Source organism: Felis catus, chromosome X, assembly GCF_018350175.1.
Source record: "Felis catus isolate Fca126 chromosome X, F.catus_Fca126_mat1.0, whole genome shotgun sequence".
In the NCBI taxonomy this organism is placed as follows: domain Eukaryota; kingdom Metazoa; phylum Chordata; class Mammalia; order Carnivora; family Felidae; genus Felis; species Felis catus.
In genome coordinates this window covers 18,689,195-18,707,796 of record NC_058386.1, presented here as the reverse complement: position 1 = coordinate 18,707,796, position 18,602 = coordinate 18,689,195, and the positions used below count along the sequence as shown (strand labels likewise).

The window sequence follows — 18,602 nt, the reverse complement described above, 5'->3', positions numbered from 1 at the left end:
AGTCACGTGTAAGTATAACCATTCTCCTCACTAGTCACTTTGATGTCTTGCTAAATGACCTTCCATAACCACCCTTGCTTACTGAATAATGCATATATACCTGGGGCTAGAATTTTTGGCCATGCAAACACTGATCCCATCAACCTTTCCAATCTCTTTAATCTCCTAACACAACCGGTGACATGGAAAGCCACCTCCCAAGAGTTTAAGAAATCCATAATTTCTAGTATTTGCCAATTTTTGTGGTTTTAATATTCCCACCATGATCAACTTCAAGCTACCCAAGATTTAAAACCAGTTCACAAAAACTCCTATTTAACATTTGATTCTACCTAGCCTGTAGGAGTCCATCCAGCTCAAGAACACTACTGACACTCCCCATATTCCAATCAGATGAATTTAATATAGCTCTATAAATATGCTCCCATTCTCTGTGACTGTGCCTCCTCCACATGTAACCGAGTGAACTCTTTTTCTTTTCATGTCAAATTTCTAGCCACTGTTAATTTTCAACCTAAATGCTACTTCCTTGTAAATTCCTGTAATTTTTTAATCTATATTTCTTGTTAAACACATTGACTTCAAAGTTATTTGTTGAACATGTCTTAATTCCCTACTCAACAGAGGAAAATCTCTTTCTTAATTTTATTATCAGTATGTGCTAACAAAATACCTTACATATAATAATGCTTTTTAGATTTTTGGTTTGGGGGCAAGAATTAGGATGTGGCTTTTTAGTGACAAGGCAATGAATAGGTGGAATCCATAAAAGTTTACTTGAGAGTAACTTTGAAAATTAAAAATAAAAAGTATGAATTAGAATTAGTTTAAATATGCACTCATTTAAAAAATCATTCCAAATGGGGTGCCTAGGTGGCTCTGTCGGTTAAGCATCTGACTTCAGCTCAGGTCATGATATTATGCTTTGTGGGTTGGAACCCCTCATGGAGCTCTGCACTGACAGCGAAGAGCCTCCCTCAGATCCTCTGTCTGTCTCTCTGCCCATCCTCCCCGCACCTGCTTGCATGCTCACTTGCTCTCTCTCCAAAATAAACATTGGAAAAAAAATTATCCTCAATAGTCACATGAGTCACATGAGAAGATGTTTAATAGTCAATACGGTTGTTTGTTCTGCTGTAATACTATCTGGGTTCAAATAGTGTCAATTTAAATACTACCATTAACTATGACAATTTAATAGCTGGGTGATCTTAGGCAAGTTACTTAACATCTAAGCCACAGTTTCTTCAGCTGTGCATTGCATATAATAATAATACCTTTTTCATCAGGTTATTGTAAGGATTGTATAAAATATGTGAAACACTTAAAATAGGGACTGACATACTCAGCATTCAATACACATTTGCTAGTAATAAGAGTAGTAATGACAGTAGTAGAAAATACTGTTTATCACCTAAAATTAACATTCATTTATTCTTTGATTTTATTCATTTTTTTAGATTTAAAGAAAATGGGGAAAAGGGGGAGATCAATGACTAATAATTACACACATGGGATTTTATTGCAACCTAGTCCTAAAAATCCTAGTATCCCCTCTTGTGTCCCACTTTTTTCTTACCAAATAAATCATTCTCCCCATAACCTTCCTCACAGCTCCCAAGTAGTGTCCTATTGTAGAATACCAAAGCCACAGTCATGTTTCCAGTGTTCACTTGTTAAAAAGAAATTAAGATCAGCTTGTTGAAACCCCTTCTAATTACTCATATCTTACCTCCCAGAGGTTCCACTCAATAAATGGATACTAAGAGGATACATTTTTCACTTTGAAGGTGGGGTGGTGGGGGGATCTTTTTGTACAAAGTTGTTTTCATGCTTATTTGAAATAGATAAAACTTATAAACAAAACAAACCTCTTGTAAGCCTACAGCATTCACTTATCTATGGCACAGATGGCCCCAATTCACATTAGCCTCAACAGATTAAGTGTCCCCCCTCAAGTACTCGAGAGTCTGATGAACACTAAAGGACATGAGACTGTTGACATTTCTTTTAAGTACATGTCATTTTAAATGGATTCTGAGTTTTTTATCCAACATCAGATAAATGTGCTCCCTCCATGTTATGGGCACCATAGCCAGCCACCTCACTGAATACTGGGCCCCTAGTCCCTATCAGCCCCAGATTCCCTGGGGCATAGAAAAAAACCTGCAGTTAAAAACACTAGAGGGGCACCTGGGTGGCTTAGTGAGTTGAGTGTCCCACTCTTGGGTTCTGCTAGGGTCATGATCCCGGAGTCGTGGGATCTAGCCCCATGATGCTTAGCATGGAGCCTGCTTAAGATTCTCTCTCTCTCCCTCTTCCCCTCTCCCCAACTTGAGGGTGTTCTCTCTCTATATATTAAACAAAATGAAAAACTAACTAGAATATAAAAGATCCAGCCCTAGAACTCCACCAAATGGTAGGAGAGCTGCAGAAACTCTAAGTCAGAAGGACTGGCAAGCACCACAGTTAACATTGTCCTTCCCACCTTGATAGAATGCATGGGAGCAGAGGTTAAGTTCCCTAACTGGTCTACCCCCTCATTTAGCCCCAGTTCCTAGCCCACACCAGCCCCAGCCATTCCAGCAAGGTGGCCCTAGCATGTCACACACTAGGACACCCTGGTGAGCATCACTACAGCTCCACCCATCCTGCCAAGGTGACACAAGTGCAAAGCACCCCAGAACACTCCAGACCCACACTGCTTCAGCTCCAAACAACTTCCCAGGGCAACCCCAGGACAGTGCCATGGTACTCCCAGCCTGCATTCACCTCAGCTCCAGCCACCACCCCACAAGGGTGCCTGTATGGTGGCCCAGGACCCCCTGGTATGCACCCACTTCAGCTTCATCTGTCCTGCCAGGGTGCCCTCTGTCCACAGAGCATCAGGACTGCCCCAGCCCAGGTCCACTTCAGGTCAGGCCATCCCATCAGGGCAGCCCCAGCAGAGAGTGCCTGGGGACCCCCAACCCATGACAGCCACAGCTCCAGCCAGCCAAAGTCAGCAGGTACACACAGTCTACACAGAAGATGGCTATACACAAGACTATCCCTTCAAGTTTATGAGAAGTAGCTTTTCTGCCCATTTCATAGAAACAAAGTCAAGCAAAATGAGAAAACAGAGGAATATGTTCTGAAAGAACAAGACAAAACCTCAGAAAAATAACCAAACTACCAGATAAAGAGTTCAAAGTAATGGGCATAAAGATGCTCAATGGACTGAAGAGAAGAATCAATGATCTCAGTGAGAATTTCAACAAAGAGAAAATATAAAAAAGAATATTTGTTATTCTTCAGAGTTGAAGAATACCATAATTGAAATGAGAAATAAAGGGAATCAGCAGTGGCTTATAGGATGCAGAGGAACATATAAGTGATTTGGAAGGCAGGGAAATGTAAAGCACCCAAGCTGAATAGCAAAAAGAAAAAAAAATATTTTTTTAATAAGAATAGGCTAAGAGGTTTCTTAAAAAACACCACGTGAAAATTTGCATTATAGGCGTCCAAGAAAATGGAGAGAGAAAGAGATAGAGATGGGGTCAAAAAGCTTACTTGAAGAAATAATAGCTGAAAACTTTCCTAACCTGGGGAAGGAAACAAACATCCAACTTCAGAAGCATAGAGTGTTCTAAAGATGAACCCAAGGAAGTCCACACCATGGTACAAAATAAAATGTCAAAGATTAAAGATGAAGAGAATTTAATAAGCAGCAAGAGAGAAGCAGCTAGTTACATACAAGGGAAACCCGATAAGGCTATCAACTGAATTTATAGCAGAAACTTTACAGGCTGGAAGAGAGTGGCATGATATATTTAAAGTGCTGAAAAGAAAAAATCTACAACCAAGAATACTCTACTTGGCAAGCTTATCATTCATAATTGAAGGAGAGATACAGACATTCCCAGAGAAACAAAAGCTAAAAGAGTTCATTCCCAGTAAACCAGCCTTACCAGAAATGATAAAGGGACTTCTTTAAGTGGAAAAGATAAGGCCATGATTAGAGGTAAGAAAATTGTGTAAGGAAAGTATTTTATGAGTAAAAGCAAAAATACATTAAAGGTAGTAGAGCAATCACTTATAAAGCTAGTATGAATGTTAAAAGACCAAAGTAGTAAAATTAATTATATCTTAAACATTAGTTAACAGGATTCACAAAATAAAAAGATGTAAAATATGACAACATATACATAAAATGTGGAGGGGCAGTAAAAATGAAATTCTTTCAGAATGTGTTCAAACTTAAGTGACCATCGACTTAATATAGACTGCTATATAATTTATTTATAAACCTCATGGTAACCACAAACAAAAAACTTATGATACCCAAAAGAGAAATAAATCCAAACATAACACTACAGAAAATCATTAATCATAATGAAGGAGATCCAGAGAAGAAAGAAAAGGAGAACTACAAAAATAACCAGAGAACAATTAACAAAATAGCAATAAATATACCTATAAATAATTACTTTAAATGATCTAAATGCTCCAATCAAAAGACATGAGGTGACAGAATGGATAATAAAAACTCCACCTATATGTTGCCTACAAGGACTTACTTCAGGCCTAAAGGCACATACAGACTTAAAGTTTAGGAGTAAAAAAAATCTATTCCATGCTAGTGGAAGTGAAAAAAAAGCTGGGGTAGTAATACTTATACACAATAGGTTTTAAAACAAAGATTGTAACAAGAGACAAATAAGGGCATTACATAATGATAAAGGGATTGATCTAATAAGAAGCTCTAACAATTTTAATTGTCTGTGTACCCATCACTGAAGAATATAGAAAGCAAATATTAACAGACATAAAGGGAGAAATTGATAGAATGTAATAATGGTAGGAGACTTTAACACCCCACTGCCATCAATGGATAGATCATCCAGAGAGAAAATCAACAAGAAAACAGTATCTTTGACACATTAGACCAGATGGACTTAACAGATATATACAGAACACTCCATCCAAAAACAACAGAATACACATTGTACTTAAGTGCATATGGAACATTTTCCAGGGTAGATTACATGTTAGGCCATAAAACAAATCTCAATAACTTTAAGAAGAATGAAATAATATCAAGCATATTTTCCAACCAGAATAATATGAAACTAGAAGTCTATTACAAAGAGAAAAACTGGAAAAAGCACAAACACATGAAAGCAAAACAATATGCTACTAAACCATCAATGATTCAATGAAGAAGTCAAAGAGGAAATTAAAAAAAAATACATGGAAACAAATGAAAATGAAACACTTAACGGTCCAACTGTTTACTGGGATACAGTTAAAGCAGTTCTCAGAAGTAAATTTATAGCAATACAGGCCTATCTCAAGAGACAAGAAAAATCTCAAACAATCTCACCTTACACCCAAAGGAACTAGAAAAAGCAGAACAAAAAATACCCAAAGTTAGTAGAACCAAGAGCTGGTTCTTTGAAAAAATAAACAAAATTGATAAAACTTTAGCCAGACTCATCCAGAAAAAAAAGAAAAGGACTTAAATAAATACAATCAAAAATGAAAGAACAGACTACTTGACACCACAGAAATATAAAGGATTAAAAGAGACTACTAGGAAAAATTAGATAAATTCTAGAAACATATAATTTTCCAAAACTGAATCAGGAAGACATAGAAAATCTGAACAGACCAATTACTAATAATGAAATTAAACAAAATAACTCTCAATATACAAATGTCCATGACCAGAGAGATTCAGAGGTGAATTCTACCATACATTTCAAGAGGAGTTACTACCTATTCTCCTCAAACTATTCCAAAAAATAGAAGAAGGAAAGCTTCCAATACATTTTATCAGGTAAGTCTTACCCTGATACCAAAACCAGAGAAAGATACTACAAAAAAAGAAAACTACAGGCCATATGATGAAGAAACAGCATTCACCAATACTTTAAAACAATCATTCACTATGATCAAATGGGATTTATCTCGGAGATGCAAGAGTCGTTCAATATCTGCATATCTATCAACATGATATGCCACATTAATAAAATAAATGATAAATATCATATGATCATCTCAATAGATGCGGAAAAAGCATTTGACAAAATTCAACATCCATTCATGATTAAAAAAAACCTCTCAACTAAGTAGGTTTAGAGGGAACATACCCCAACACAGTAAAGGCCATATATGAAAAACCCACAGCTAATATCATACACAATGATGAAAAAGCAGAGCTTTTTCTCTAAGATGTGTAACAAGCATGTGCACTTTCACAGATTTTATTCAACATAGTACTGGAAGTCCTCACCAAAGCAATTAGACCCCCCCAAAAAAGAAATAAAACTTACATCCAATTTTGTAAGGAACAAGTAAAACCTCCATATTTGCAGATGAAAGAATACTATACATAGAAAACCCTAAAGATTCCACCAAAAAAACCATTAGAATAAATGAATTCAGTAAAGTTTCAAGCTACAAAATTAATATACAGAAATCTTTTGCATTTCTATACACTAATAATGAAGTAGCAGAAATGAAATTAAGAAAACAATTCCATTTACAATTATAGCAAAAAGAATAAAATACCCAAGAATAAACCTAACCAAGGAGGTGAAAAACCTGTACTCTGGAAACTATAAAACATTGATAAAACAAATTGAAAATGACACAAATGGAAAGACATTTCAGGCTCATGGAATGGAAAAACCAATATTGTTAAAATGACTATACTACCCAAAGCAACCTAAAGTTCAGTGCGATCTCTAGTAAAATACTAGTAGCATTTTTCACAGAACTAGAATAAATAATCCCCTATATTTGCATGGAACCATAAAAGAGAACAAACTGGAGGTATTGCAATCCCACATTTCAAGTTGTACTACTAAGCTATAATAATAAAAACAGGAGGGTACTAGCACAAAAATAAACCCAGAGATCAGAATAGAATAGAAAGCCCAGAAAAAAAAAAAAAACAATCCATGCTTATATGATCAATTAATCCAAAGGAAGCAAGAAAATACTATGGGGAAAAGATGGTATCTTCAACAAATAGTGTTGGGAAAACTGGACCACTAACTTATATCATACGCAAAAATAAACTCAAAATGGATTAAAGACCTAAATGTGAGACCTGAAACCATCAAACTCCTAAAAGAAAACAATGGCAGTCATCTCGTTGACCTCCACGTTTGCAACATTTTTCTAGGTATGTCTCCTCAGGCAAGGAAAACAAAAGCAAAATTAAGCTACTTGGACTACACCAAAATCAAAAGCTTTTTCATAGCAAAGGAAACCATTGACAAAATGAAAAGGCAACCTACTGAATGGGAGAAGACATTTGCAACTGATAGATATCTGATAAGGGGTTAATATTCAAAACATATAGAGAACTCCTATAACTCAATACACTAAAAAAGAAATAATCCAATTAAAACATGGACAGATGACCTAAAAAGACCTTTTTCCAAAGAAGACATATGGACACATGAAAAGATGCTCAACATCATTAGTCATCAGGAAACTGCAAATCAAAACTACAATGAGGGGTGCCTGGGTGGCTCACCTGTTAAACCTCTGACTTCGGCTCCGGTCATGATCTCACAGTTCGTGGGTTCGAGCCCCGTGTCGGCCTCTGCACTGACAGCTCAGAGCCTGGAACCTGCTTTGGATTCTGTGTATCCCCCTCTCTCTGTCCGTCCCCCACTTTTACTCTGTCTCTCTCAAAAAAAATAATAAAACAAAAAAAACTACAATGACCTATTACCTTGTACCTGTCAGAATGGCTAGAATCAAAAAGACAAGAAATAACAAGCCCTGGTGAGGATGTGGAGAAAAATGAACCCTTGTGCACCGCTGGTGGGAATGTAAACTGGTGCAGCTATGGTGCAAAACAGCATGGAAGTTCCTCAAAATATTAAAAATACAAATGCTGTATGATCTAGTAATTCTACCACTGGGTATTCATCTGAAAAAAAATGACAACATTAATTCAAGAAAACATATACACTCCTATGGTTACTACAGCATTATTTACAATAGCCAAGATATGGAAGTAACCTAGGTGTCCAGTGATAGATGAATGGATAAAGATGTGGTATATATGTACACTGGAATATTATTCAGCCTCAAAAATGAATCAGATCTTGCCATCTGTGATAAAATACATGGAAACAGACGGTATTATGCTAAATGAAATAAGCAAGACAGAAAAAGACAAATTCCATATGATTTCACTTACATGTGGAATCTAAAAACTAAAACAAAGCAGAAACAGAGCCATAAATACAGAGAATTGGCAGTTGCCAGATGGGACAGGGCGGAGGATGAGGAAATACTGAAGGGGAATGGGTGTGGGGGGGGTACAGTATTTCAGTTATGGAATGAGTAAGTTGCAGGATGAAAGGTACAGCATAGGGAATATATAGTCAGTGATATTATAATAGTACTGTATGGTGACAGATGGTAGTAGCTACACTTGTGGTTAGCATAGTATCACATACAGACTTGTTGAATCACTATGTTGGGCACCTGAAACTAATGTAACATTGTGTGTCAACTACTCTTCAATAAGGAAAATATATGTTGTCTCCATTCTAAATCCTGATGGATAGAAGGAAATGAGTCAAAGTAAAGCTCTTCAACCATAACCAAGAAAGAAGAAAACATCCAGGCCCTTATCTAAAGGAAGTGAATCTGCCGTTTTGACTCACTTTGGAAATTGCTGAAAATACTAACGGAAGAAAGTAACAAGTAATTGTCACTTACCAGATAGGTGAAAAAGCACTAAAAAAATTCTAGGGTATCTTCTTTGTCAACAGGTATAGGAGAAACTAGACATGTAGGAAAAATAGTTGGAGATAATATCCTACTTGTAACTTTAAGGTTTTGCATATGAATAATTCCCAAAATCAGTCAAAATGGCATCTAATCTCCCACTAGAATACATAATCTCAACAAATAGGAAGCATTCCATTGTATTGAAATCTCTTTCCTTAGAACCATTCTGTTCTCTATCTGTGAGCTATTTTTTCCAAGGCATCGCCAATGGTAGACCAATTTCAAATGTGAACTCAGAATGCCCTGGGTGTGTACACTGACCCTGAGCTTGCTGTTTGCTTGTTGGGACTTTCTCTGACATTTTTTTAGGGTTTTTGTTTTCTTTTAGATTCCATGTATAAGAGAGATCACACAGTATTTGTCTGACTTTGTCTGACTTCACTTAGCATAATGCTCTCAAGTTCCATCCATTGTTGGCTTCATTCTCATTGGGTTTCTCTTCCTACCTGGAGCCCCCAGATCTATATGATCTATTAATCGTTGTTGATTGTGTCCTTCCACATCTATTTTCCACTGACAACATAATATGCAGTGGAGCTTCTATGTTGTAGTTACTTTGTTCAGTGAAATGGAGTAAGGTTTGTTGGAGCCTACTTTTCCTCTTTTATGAGCAAATTTGGGGGTCCCCTGAAATATCCAGAAAACAGTCTGCTAGCCCCTTTTAAACACCACCCCCCCCAGCATTTCCAATGGTTGCCACGACCATTCATGGGAAAAAAGTTAGAAAATCTTACAAACTTCCAGTGTTAGCATTTCTAGCACATATACTCTTTACCCACAGAAACTCACCATCAGCTTATATATGGTATAAGAACCCAGGGCTGAATTGGTAGGCTAACTTAAGAAAATCATTTGAAAAGTAAACTGGCTAACAGTCATGAGAATAAATAAATTACAGTTCCCCACATAACATATGTGACTCTCCATTAGTGGAAGAAGCTAGATCCCAAACAGCACATAATGAGTTCATTTATTTAAAGTTTAAGTACAAATAAAATAACTATATAGTGTTAGAGGTTTGCATAGTGGTTGCCCTTATACAGAGAATAAAAAGTCAATTCATCAGGGAATAAAAAGAGCTTCTGAGAAGCTCATTAAGTTGTTTCTTGTTCTGGGTTTTGATTATACCTGGTTCACTTGATGACAATACACTGAGCTGTGTGTTTATTATTTGTGTACTTATCTACATGTATGTCACAGTGCAATAAAAATTCACTAATGTAGTAAAACTGAAGGAAGGAAATTTGAAAATTATTCACCCATACTAAAAATAATTCAATGCTATTATATTCAAAAAGTAATATATGGATAAATCTTAGATTAAAAATGTTTTTTCAAGCTTAAAAGGTAAGATGTCACATCAAAAGAATAGCAAAAAGATTAGGCCATAATCAAGTGAGAAACAAAGTTCCGAAATACAATCTGTTTTATAACTGAGGAAAGTGAATTCCATGCCGAAATTTAAGAGGGAGAATGATTCCAAAGTATATGGAATTGTACTACTTATCCAACTACTTCATTGTAGAGATGAGGAAACTGAGAAACAGAGAAAAGGCACTTACTCAAGTGCACCCAGCTGTTCAGCAGCAATGTAGAAACTATCACCCAAGCTTCCTCAGCCCTCTTTCCTCCCTTGTCCAGATGACGACGGTTAGGCTACCCCTTGCAGTGTGACTTTTCAGCAGAATGAGAGATGTGATGACATATAAGTTTAGGGTGCATGTGGATGGCTGCTATGTGACTTTGCAAATTCCAGTGCTGCAGCCAATTGGGGATATTCCAGTAGTGACTTCCCCAAGGTTGCAATGAGTCATGAGAGGGTTGGGAAGGCAACTTTAGCTCCTGCTGAGACTTCAATGGAAGAAACTGTATCAAACTAAATAGGAATAGCAACTTGGAGCATTTGGAAATACCAGATCCCAAAGATGAGCTGGCCTCATTTTAAGTGGCCTGAGCAATCTCCAGATCACTGGCTAGAGCTGAATGCAAGGAAAAATTTCAATGATTAAATATTGGGGGCAGACTTTGTACGTGTCTGTGAATACTGTGTGCCTCTGAATAGGCCAAAGCTCCTTCTCAAAAGGCCCCCTTGGTAGAATACTGTTGCAGGGAAAGGGATTGAAAGAGATACAAGAAGCTTTTTTTAATTTCTTATTTTCCCTAGGCAATTCAAACAGATGAGGCTGTATAGGGAGAAGAGCTAGCAATGAGACTAAGGCATTTGGGTAAAGGGATTAATTTAAAAGCCAGAGTCATCTGAGATGGGGTGATAAATGGGAACGAAGCAAAGTTAGAACATCCAACTCAATGAAAAAAATACCTTCAGTCAATCAAGGGAAAGGGGGACTGCTTTGAGAATTTTATTTTTGTTTTCACCAAGTAGCAGGGTACTGTTGAATCACTTGACCAAAAGTGGGAACTTAGAACAGCCATAAAATGGTAATGGCAGAGACGAAAATTATGGCAATGACTATGAAATGACTCAAAGAAGCAAATGTCTCCATTAACATCTGTTTCTGAAGTTTTTTTTTTTAAGACAAGATTTTCAGGCCCATTCATCATCCATTTCTCAGGTTCTAGCATGTTTTACAACACATGGAACTATCCCAGGCCCCACAAAGAACAGTGTTTCCCAAGTTTCCCCCTGAAAACCTACATTTGCTCTGAATGCCACACTGAGTGTGATGGCTGCCTGCCAGTTCCCTGCTAGGGAACAAATGGCTGCACCTAAGCACTCCTTTGAAAACAACAGAGTGCTCAAGCCATTGGTCTGGGGTCCCTTCCTTTGAAATCTTGTCACAATTCAAGGCCTTTGGAGATTAAGAGCCCATTAAGGAGATAGCCATGAACATTGAAAATCTTGCATTTCTAAGGATGTCTAAGGATATCCTTAGAAATCCTTGCATTTCTAAGGATATCTTGGTGATAAATGCACAAAATGGCTGTGGGTCATTGGTCTTTGGGCAGAATCTCTCAAGGTTGGGAAATCAGGGTGAGAAAAGGATGTGTATCTCTCTCTCCCAATCTGAGGTCCTCGGGGCAGTGGTCCATGTGCTGGGGTAGGTAACAGCCTGGAAGTATTAGTTTTCTATAAAAATCATGGGAACCCTGGAAGTCCTGCTAGTAGGTACAGGATTCATTACACAGGACCATAAACCCTTGATCAGGTACATGGTAGGTGCCCTCTAAAAATGTCCCAGTCAAGTCAGTGCCCAGGTGCCTAATCCTTCTTCAGGTCATCCTCCATGGTCACCCCATCTCAGTGCATCTCCTGAGATACTGGGGTTCAGAGAATGAGGTTTAACTGCTCTGTTATCAGTGGAGCAGCCTTCCAAAGAGTGGGAAAAGGCTAAGACAGCAATTATCTTGACCCTATAAATTCTATAACCTAAACAATTACATATAAACTAGCAACCTTATCTGGCAAAACTCTACAACATTGACACACATATTTATGTATCTACACACATGTAGGTATGGTATAATTCATTTAGTTAGATCGTTGTGACCTCAACACTGCAAAATACTAACTAAAATACACAATATAGGGCTTCTTCTTCCAAAAGCCACCTCTCTTGGACAGATATGCCCTTTATACAAAATTAAAAGCAATAAGCATACCACGTGGAAGTCATGCCTCATTCTTCCCTTATCATTGTAGCCTTATTCCAAGACATTATCTCATCTGGCCACTCTCCCAGCCTTCTGTCCATCCAGTGTGGGGCTGCATCACTCTAGGAATGCTTCTTTTGTATTTTTTTGGTTTTCACTATGAGTCCCATCTCAAGGCTGCCAGCCTCTCACTTGTCTCACCAAAGCCTTCCCCAATAGTATCAATATTGAGGTTATATAGACAAGTGGAGGGATAATTGAAGATGAGAGCCTGGTGTCAAGATACTTAATTGATGAGGCCTATATCAATATGGCCAAATGGAACCAGATACCGAAATTCAATTTGTATACATTTACATAGCTGAGCTACCTGGCAAGGACTGGTAAATATCAGTTCCATCACTTTTATGTCACTAAGACTGCTCTGGGGGAACTGTACCAACTAAATTCTTAGACTCTTGTATTTACATTTTTCAACTCCAAAAAGACATAGTACATACTGTTGAAGACAGTAAACATAAGTGCTTTGTTTTCCTCCTTATCATTTATCATAAGAGTCACATAAAAGCCTCTGTTTACACTGACTCACCCAGAGAAGTGCCCACGTATGCCTTTCTTTCTAATGCAATTTCCTCTTCATCATCACACATTCTTGATTCTTCCTTCACAAGCATCTCCAACCCCAGCCACAATTGAATCCATCAATTGTGCTGTGAAATTTCATCAAGGCCTTTTGAAAAATCTACAAGACAAGGGTCCAGTTTACTTGGGTAAACCACAGTCTCTGAAAGCCCCTTAGTTATCTAATCTGTTAAGGAGGAACGTAGAGTAAATTATCATCAAGGTTCCTTCAAATTCCAATAAGAATCCAAAGATGCTAGAAGAAAGGAGGGACCAAATTGACAGAGATAATTAGTTTATCTGTTTTTGGAGCTATAATGCCTTTCCACTCTCTCTGAGCTTGTCATTGCCACCAAAAGCCCAGAGCCTTCCTATTTCTCTAACAAAGCACACTATCAAGAAAGAATTTAGTGTCAGTTATTGGCCTACACTACAAATTCCTCAAAATCAGAGACAGTCTTTGTGTTCTTAATGTCTAGGACCTATATCTAATCCTCTGTTGTTCTTAAACCAGTGAATGTGATGCCTCTTTCAGGCATCTTTTAAGTTAAAACCTTATTGCTAAATAGAACGAAAGATTTAATCCCCTAATAAAGAAATTGTAAGAGAAGTAGGGGATAGAGAATATTTTCTGCAGAGCATTCTTCCAGTATCCCTGAAAATTGGTTCCTTATTGCAAGGAGGTGTCTAACCATGAAGCAGGTTAGAGGGCTGGAAGTGGATCTAGAGAGAACCCCCATGGGAGAATATGAGAGCTATCCCTATTTGTAACAGTCAGGATCCTGGCAGGGAAGAGGCACACTCAAATAGGGGTGAGTTTAACAAGGACTATTTAAGGGAATATAACAATGGATAATACAATACTCTGAGGATAACACAGCAAGGACCCATTACCACTCTGAAGCCTGAAAAGGCAAGATCACAGACTACCTAAATGGTTGTAGTCTTCTGCAAAGGAGATTAGCCCACAAAGACTGGACACAGAGGGAACTGGGGGAATAAAAGTCCTGATCTTCTTCTCCCCCTGCCCACCCAGCTCTTACTGGGGCTTCACATTGGCCAAAAGCAAGTAGAAGCCAAATGGTAAGGGAGCCCATAGAGCAATCCATAAAAGTTACCCTGCCGGGACAAAGCAGGTTGGAAAAAAGAACAGAAGGTAGACCTGGAATGGAAAACTGAAAGGATCCAGCCCACGACTCAAACAGCTTGCTGACAAGCACAACAACTTCTACACAAGCAATATAGCAGGAAAAGCCCAGTTCTGACCAATTTCACAAAATCTTTATGTTCATCTCTGGTCTCCACAGGTCTGCCCCTGTGAAAATAAGAGTAAGAGTTCCCATGACTAGGACAAAATAATCAAGAGTTTAACATTTCTTTTGAAGCCACAGAGAAGCACCTCTACTGTGTTTGAGCTTTGCCTGAGGTATGAGAGACTATTTTAAAGCCCTGGTTTATGTTCAGAGTAAGGAAGTCGCTCCACTCCAAGACTGAGCCGTGTGGGTATCTAATTTAGTGGTCTTGCCCACAGCCCAGTCACATCTCAGCCCACCCTAAAGGTCCCAAGCTCTCTACAATGACCAAATCTGCTGGGTTCCAGGTCTACAGCTTCCCTTCTGTGAAGACAAAAGAACTTGGGTGTCTTCTCATGTTGGATTCATCTTTTGAAGAGGAAGCATTCTGGCAGAGAACAGTAACTTCCAGTAGCTTCTAGCAAGTACCAGTTACTTGAAAGAAATGTTTCACCCCCCGCTCCCCCGGGCTTTGTGAGGAAACACAAATGAGAAAGATCTGTTGGAGCCACAAAAGTAGACTGACGACTCTTTCCCTCCCCCTCCCTCTTTCCTTTCCTCTCTCTCCATCCCTCCCTCCCTCTTTCTTCCTTTGTATCTTATTTTACTTTGGCCATGAAACATGAATCAGACTGTAAAAATTAAAGTCCCATCTTCCCTTTATGAAATACTTGACAGCAACATATGCTTGTTTATTCTTTACTGAAATGGATGCTCCACCAGAATTTATGGGAAAATAACCCCTTCCAAGAAGCTAATGGAAGAGTATTTTTAATTCCGTGGAAAAATAAACCAAAATAATCACAGAATCTATATTAGTAAAAAGCATAAATAGTACCTTTTTCTGTGTATAGTCCTTATTGCTTGGGAACAAACTGTCAAAAGACTGTAGGTTTCAAAAGAAGGATAGGTTTAAGGCAAGCCAGAATAATGTCAAATTTCATAGAGTCCAGATGGTTCTGTCAGACTTGTCTTTGGCTGCTTGGCTTGTGCTGTTTTTTTTTTTTTTTTCCATGAGAGCTAAATAGACATGGGTGATAGAAGTATAGCAAGAAACCCCACAAAGACACCTGAACCACTGTAGTAAATCTGTTTTAGAAGGTGTGCCTACCCTGAGTTGCCCTTCTTTAATGATCTTCTTCCTCCTAAGACCTAAGACTGAAGCCATGTCAGTGCTATGCTCTCACCACTCAGTCCAACTGATTGGACCAAAAGTGGACATTTGACTCAAGAAAACCAATTGAGAATCTAGACTGGCAGAAAAAAATGTCTTTCACCATTTGTTACTTGGACTTAGAAAGGTCAGGACAACTAACTGTAGGCAGTCATTTTGTAAGCTGATGTAAACTTGACTGAATGCCACCATCTAGAGACAGCTATGACATGCCATAAAAAAAAAAAAAAAACAGAGCAGAAGAATCAGCCCAAAGAGTAGGAGAAATATGAATCCAAAAACAGAGATTATCAGATAAAAAAACACTAGGTTGTCCCAAAAAGAGAAATGAGCACAAATGGGAAAGGTCTGTCTTAACTTATGTTGACTTTCCAGGTCCTGTTTCCAGTCCCTAGTGAGGTGTGAATTCATGTCTTGCCCTTAGGATCTTAGGCTCACTCTTGTATCTATCCCTCCAGGGAATGTCCCCTTTTAGCTTAAGCTACTTTGGATTTTACCATCAAAATCATCTATGGACATAAGTAACTCTGGAAAATTTGAATCAGGCATCTCAGGGCTTTAGCTCCCAGAAGCAATAGCATGCAGGCATAGGTATCCCTATCCCTATGAACACAAAAGTGTTCAGCCTGGTTCTTTAATACCAAGATGGAATACATCAAAGGGAATTTTTCTGCAGGATCAGAGGAAACAAGAGGAATGGCAACCATTCAGCAGAAGATGGAGTTACATGAGGCAGCTCTTAATACCCTGGCACCAGGTGGAGGGGGAGCTGGGAAGGGGACATGGCAGGGCTTCTTTGAGGGACATGCTCTGTTACCCTGTTCTTGTGTCAAGACTTTACACTTAGAAAAATGCCCAGGAGGTCTGTTTGCATTTTGCTGTCACCTGTAGCATTGCTTGTTTTAATGCATCAGCCTGATATTCATTTTAACTACACCAAGCTTATGACGTTGTACTGACCCTATCAAATCGCACTTGTTTAATTCACCAAAGATAAAAACAGTAACGTTAATTTTTAAAGCAGTGCCTTATAAAATATGTAACATGTTCTGGAAAATGACACCATGTACTTTCATTTTTCAAAGCCTTTACTTGTTGACTGTTCGCATCATATCTCCAGGTAATGGCTAAGTTTGGGGTTATGGGCCATAGAAGCTTTTACATATTCTACGTTAGTCAGCTCTACAGCAACGCTGTGATTTTGCAAGGGCAAGCATTAGTAAATTTGCAATAAATGGAAAAAGTGAGGCTCAGAAGACAAATGCAGCTGCTCAAAGTTTTAAATCTAATACATGAATAAGTCAGGAAATAGATTCGGAATTCTAACTCAGAAGCCTACATTCCTTCCCCCACAGAGGAAATACAGAATTGTGCAGAATGTCTACAATGCAGTCTTTACTGTGGGAACCTATTTACCATGGGTTCTTACTACAGTGTTCCCAGTTAATAAAACATGAGAGTAAAGCTATGTCTGACTTGTTCACGGCTGCATTCCTAGCACCCAGAATAATATGGGGTATAGGGAAGGTGCATGACTCAGGCTGGGTTTCCCAAAAGAAAATCCTGAGACAAAGGTTCATGTGCAATTGGTTTATTTGGAAGTGTCACCAGGAATTTAGTAGGGGACTAGAGAAAGGGAACTAGAAAGGAAAGGAGACCAAGCAAGGATGAGACAGTAACTCCCAAGGATGGTACCTTTGGCTCAGTCCTACAAGAGAACTCTGGAGATAGTCTAGGTCATACCTCAGAGCTGTCCTCATTAGGGGACATAACGAACAGAGCATTTATTCTTTCCCACCTGTTATTAGTTAAGGGATGCCCACAGGGGATGTAAAATCTCAGGCCTTTTGGTTCTTTGGAAAAGCAGGTTCTGCCAGCTTGAGGGCAATCCCTTCTGGGAGTAAAAGCACGCTGAGAGTCAAGTGCACAAAAGCTGTAAAGGGATGCAAGGGAATATGGACAGAGCAGTGACAACATCTGGTAAGGTACTCAATAAATATTTGGTGAAAGAAAGAAAGAAGAAAGAAAGAAAGAAAGAAAGAAAGAAAGAAAGAAAGAGAGAGAGAGAGAGAGAGAGAGAGAGAGAGAGAAAGAAAGAAAGACAGACAGAAAGAAAGAAAGAAAGAAAGAAAGAAAGAAAGAAAGAAGAGAGGAAGAAAGAAAAGAGAAAAAAAGAGCAAGAGAGAAAGGAAGGAAGGAAGAAAAGTCAGAAGGAGGGAGGGGCGAGGGATATTGTGTCCCAGACACTTAGCAATATTCTCTAAGCTAAATATCCTGGCAAACTTTGCAGATAGACGTTTTTCTCCATTTTACTGATAAGGGACCTGAAGCTCAGAATGGTTAAGTAATTTGCCTAAGGTCACACAGCTTATAATAGGAGAGCCAAAATTCAAACTGGCCCATCTAGCTCCACAGCCTCTGCACTCTCCACCACTCCACTCTATCACTTCTGTCACATTCACGTACTCCTGACCTCCATGCAAACGGTCTAACGTCCCTTTCAACTCACCAAGAGTAAGTGCTCATGGGTCGTGATTTGGGTAACTTGACAGCATCTACTTTCCTTGGTCCCATGAATGAATTTTCTCTTATGCCTTAAGATCTTATCCATTTGAAACAGGATTAGAAAAAACAAAGACTTGGACAAACAGATGATCAGATAAAAAGTGTTGATCCATTCCCTATGCAAAACCAACGAAAGATGCCAAGTCCTAATGAAGAGCCCAGTCTCCTGAAATCTCCTGGCATTTTCAGCAGACTGCAGTTTCCTGAGAATGTCTGTGTTTTCCAGAGCATGTCTGCTCAGAATGTATGAGCCAAAACCTCCTAGGGATTTTCCATCACTTGTTTATATTGTGCCTGGATCTACTCGAATGAGTTTATTATAAATAAGATAGAGTGATGGGGCTTTTTTTCATGAATTGAGACTGAAAATTGGTTTTAAATATTGTTTTCTGCTCTAGACTAACTATAAATGGCATTTAGACTGACTGCACCATTAGCAGGTAAAGGGTGCTGAGTTTTTAAGGGATTACAACCTGATTTAATTTAATTATGAAACAAAATTACAATCAGACAGCTTTGGTAGGAGCCATTTT

General features: G+C 38.5%; 1 long non-coding RNA gene across 3 annotated transcripts in view; it reads right to left on the bottom strand.

Annotated features, from left to right (window-relative positions):
* LOC109496461 overlaps nt 1–18,602 on the bottom strand; it is a 122,989-nt gene that overhangs the window by 27,523 nt on the left and 76,864 nt on the right. The window contains exon 2 of one of the 3 annotated variants that reach the window (XR_006593055.1): nt 13,007–13,159. The exons of the other annotated variants lie outside the window; for them this stretch is intronic. This is a non-coding gene — a long non-coding RNA (uncharacterized LOC109496461). The remainder of the gene's footprint in view (nt 1–13,006; nt 13,160–18,602) is intronic. 3 annotated transcript variants of the gene reach the window in all.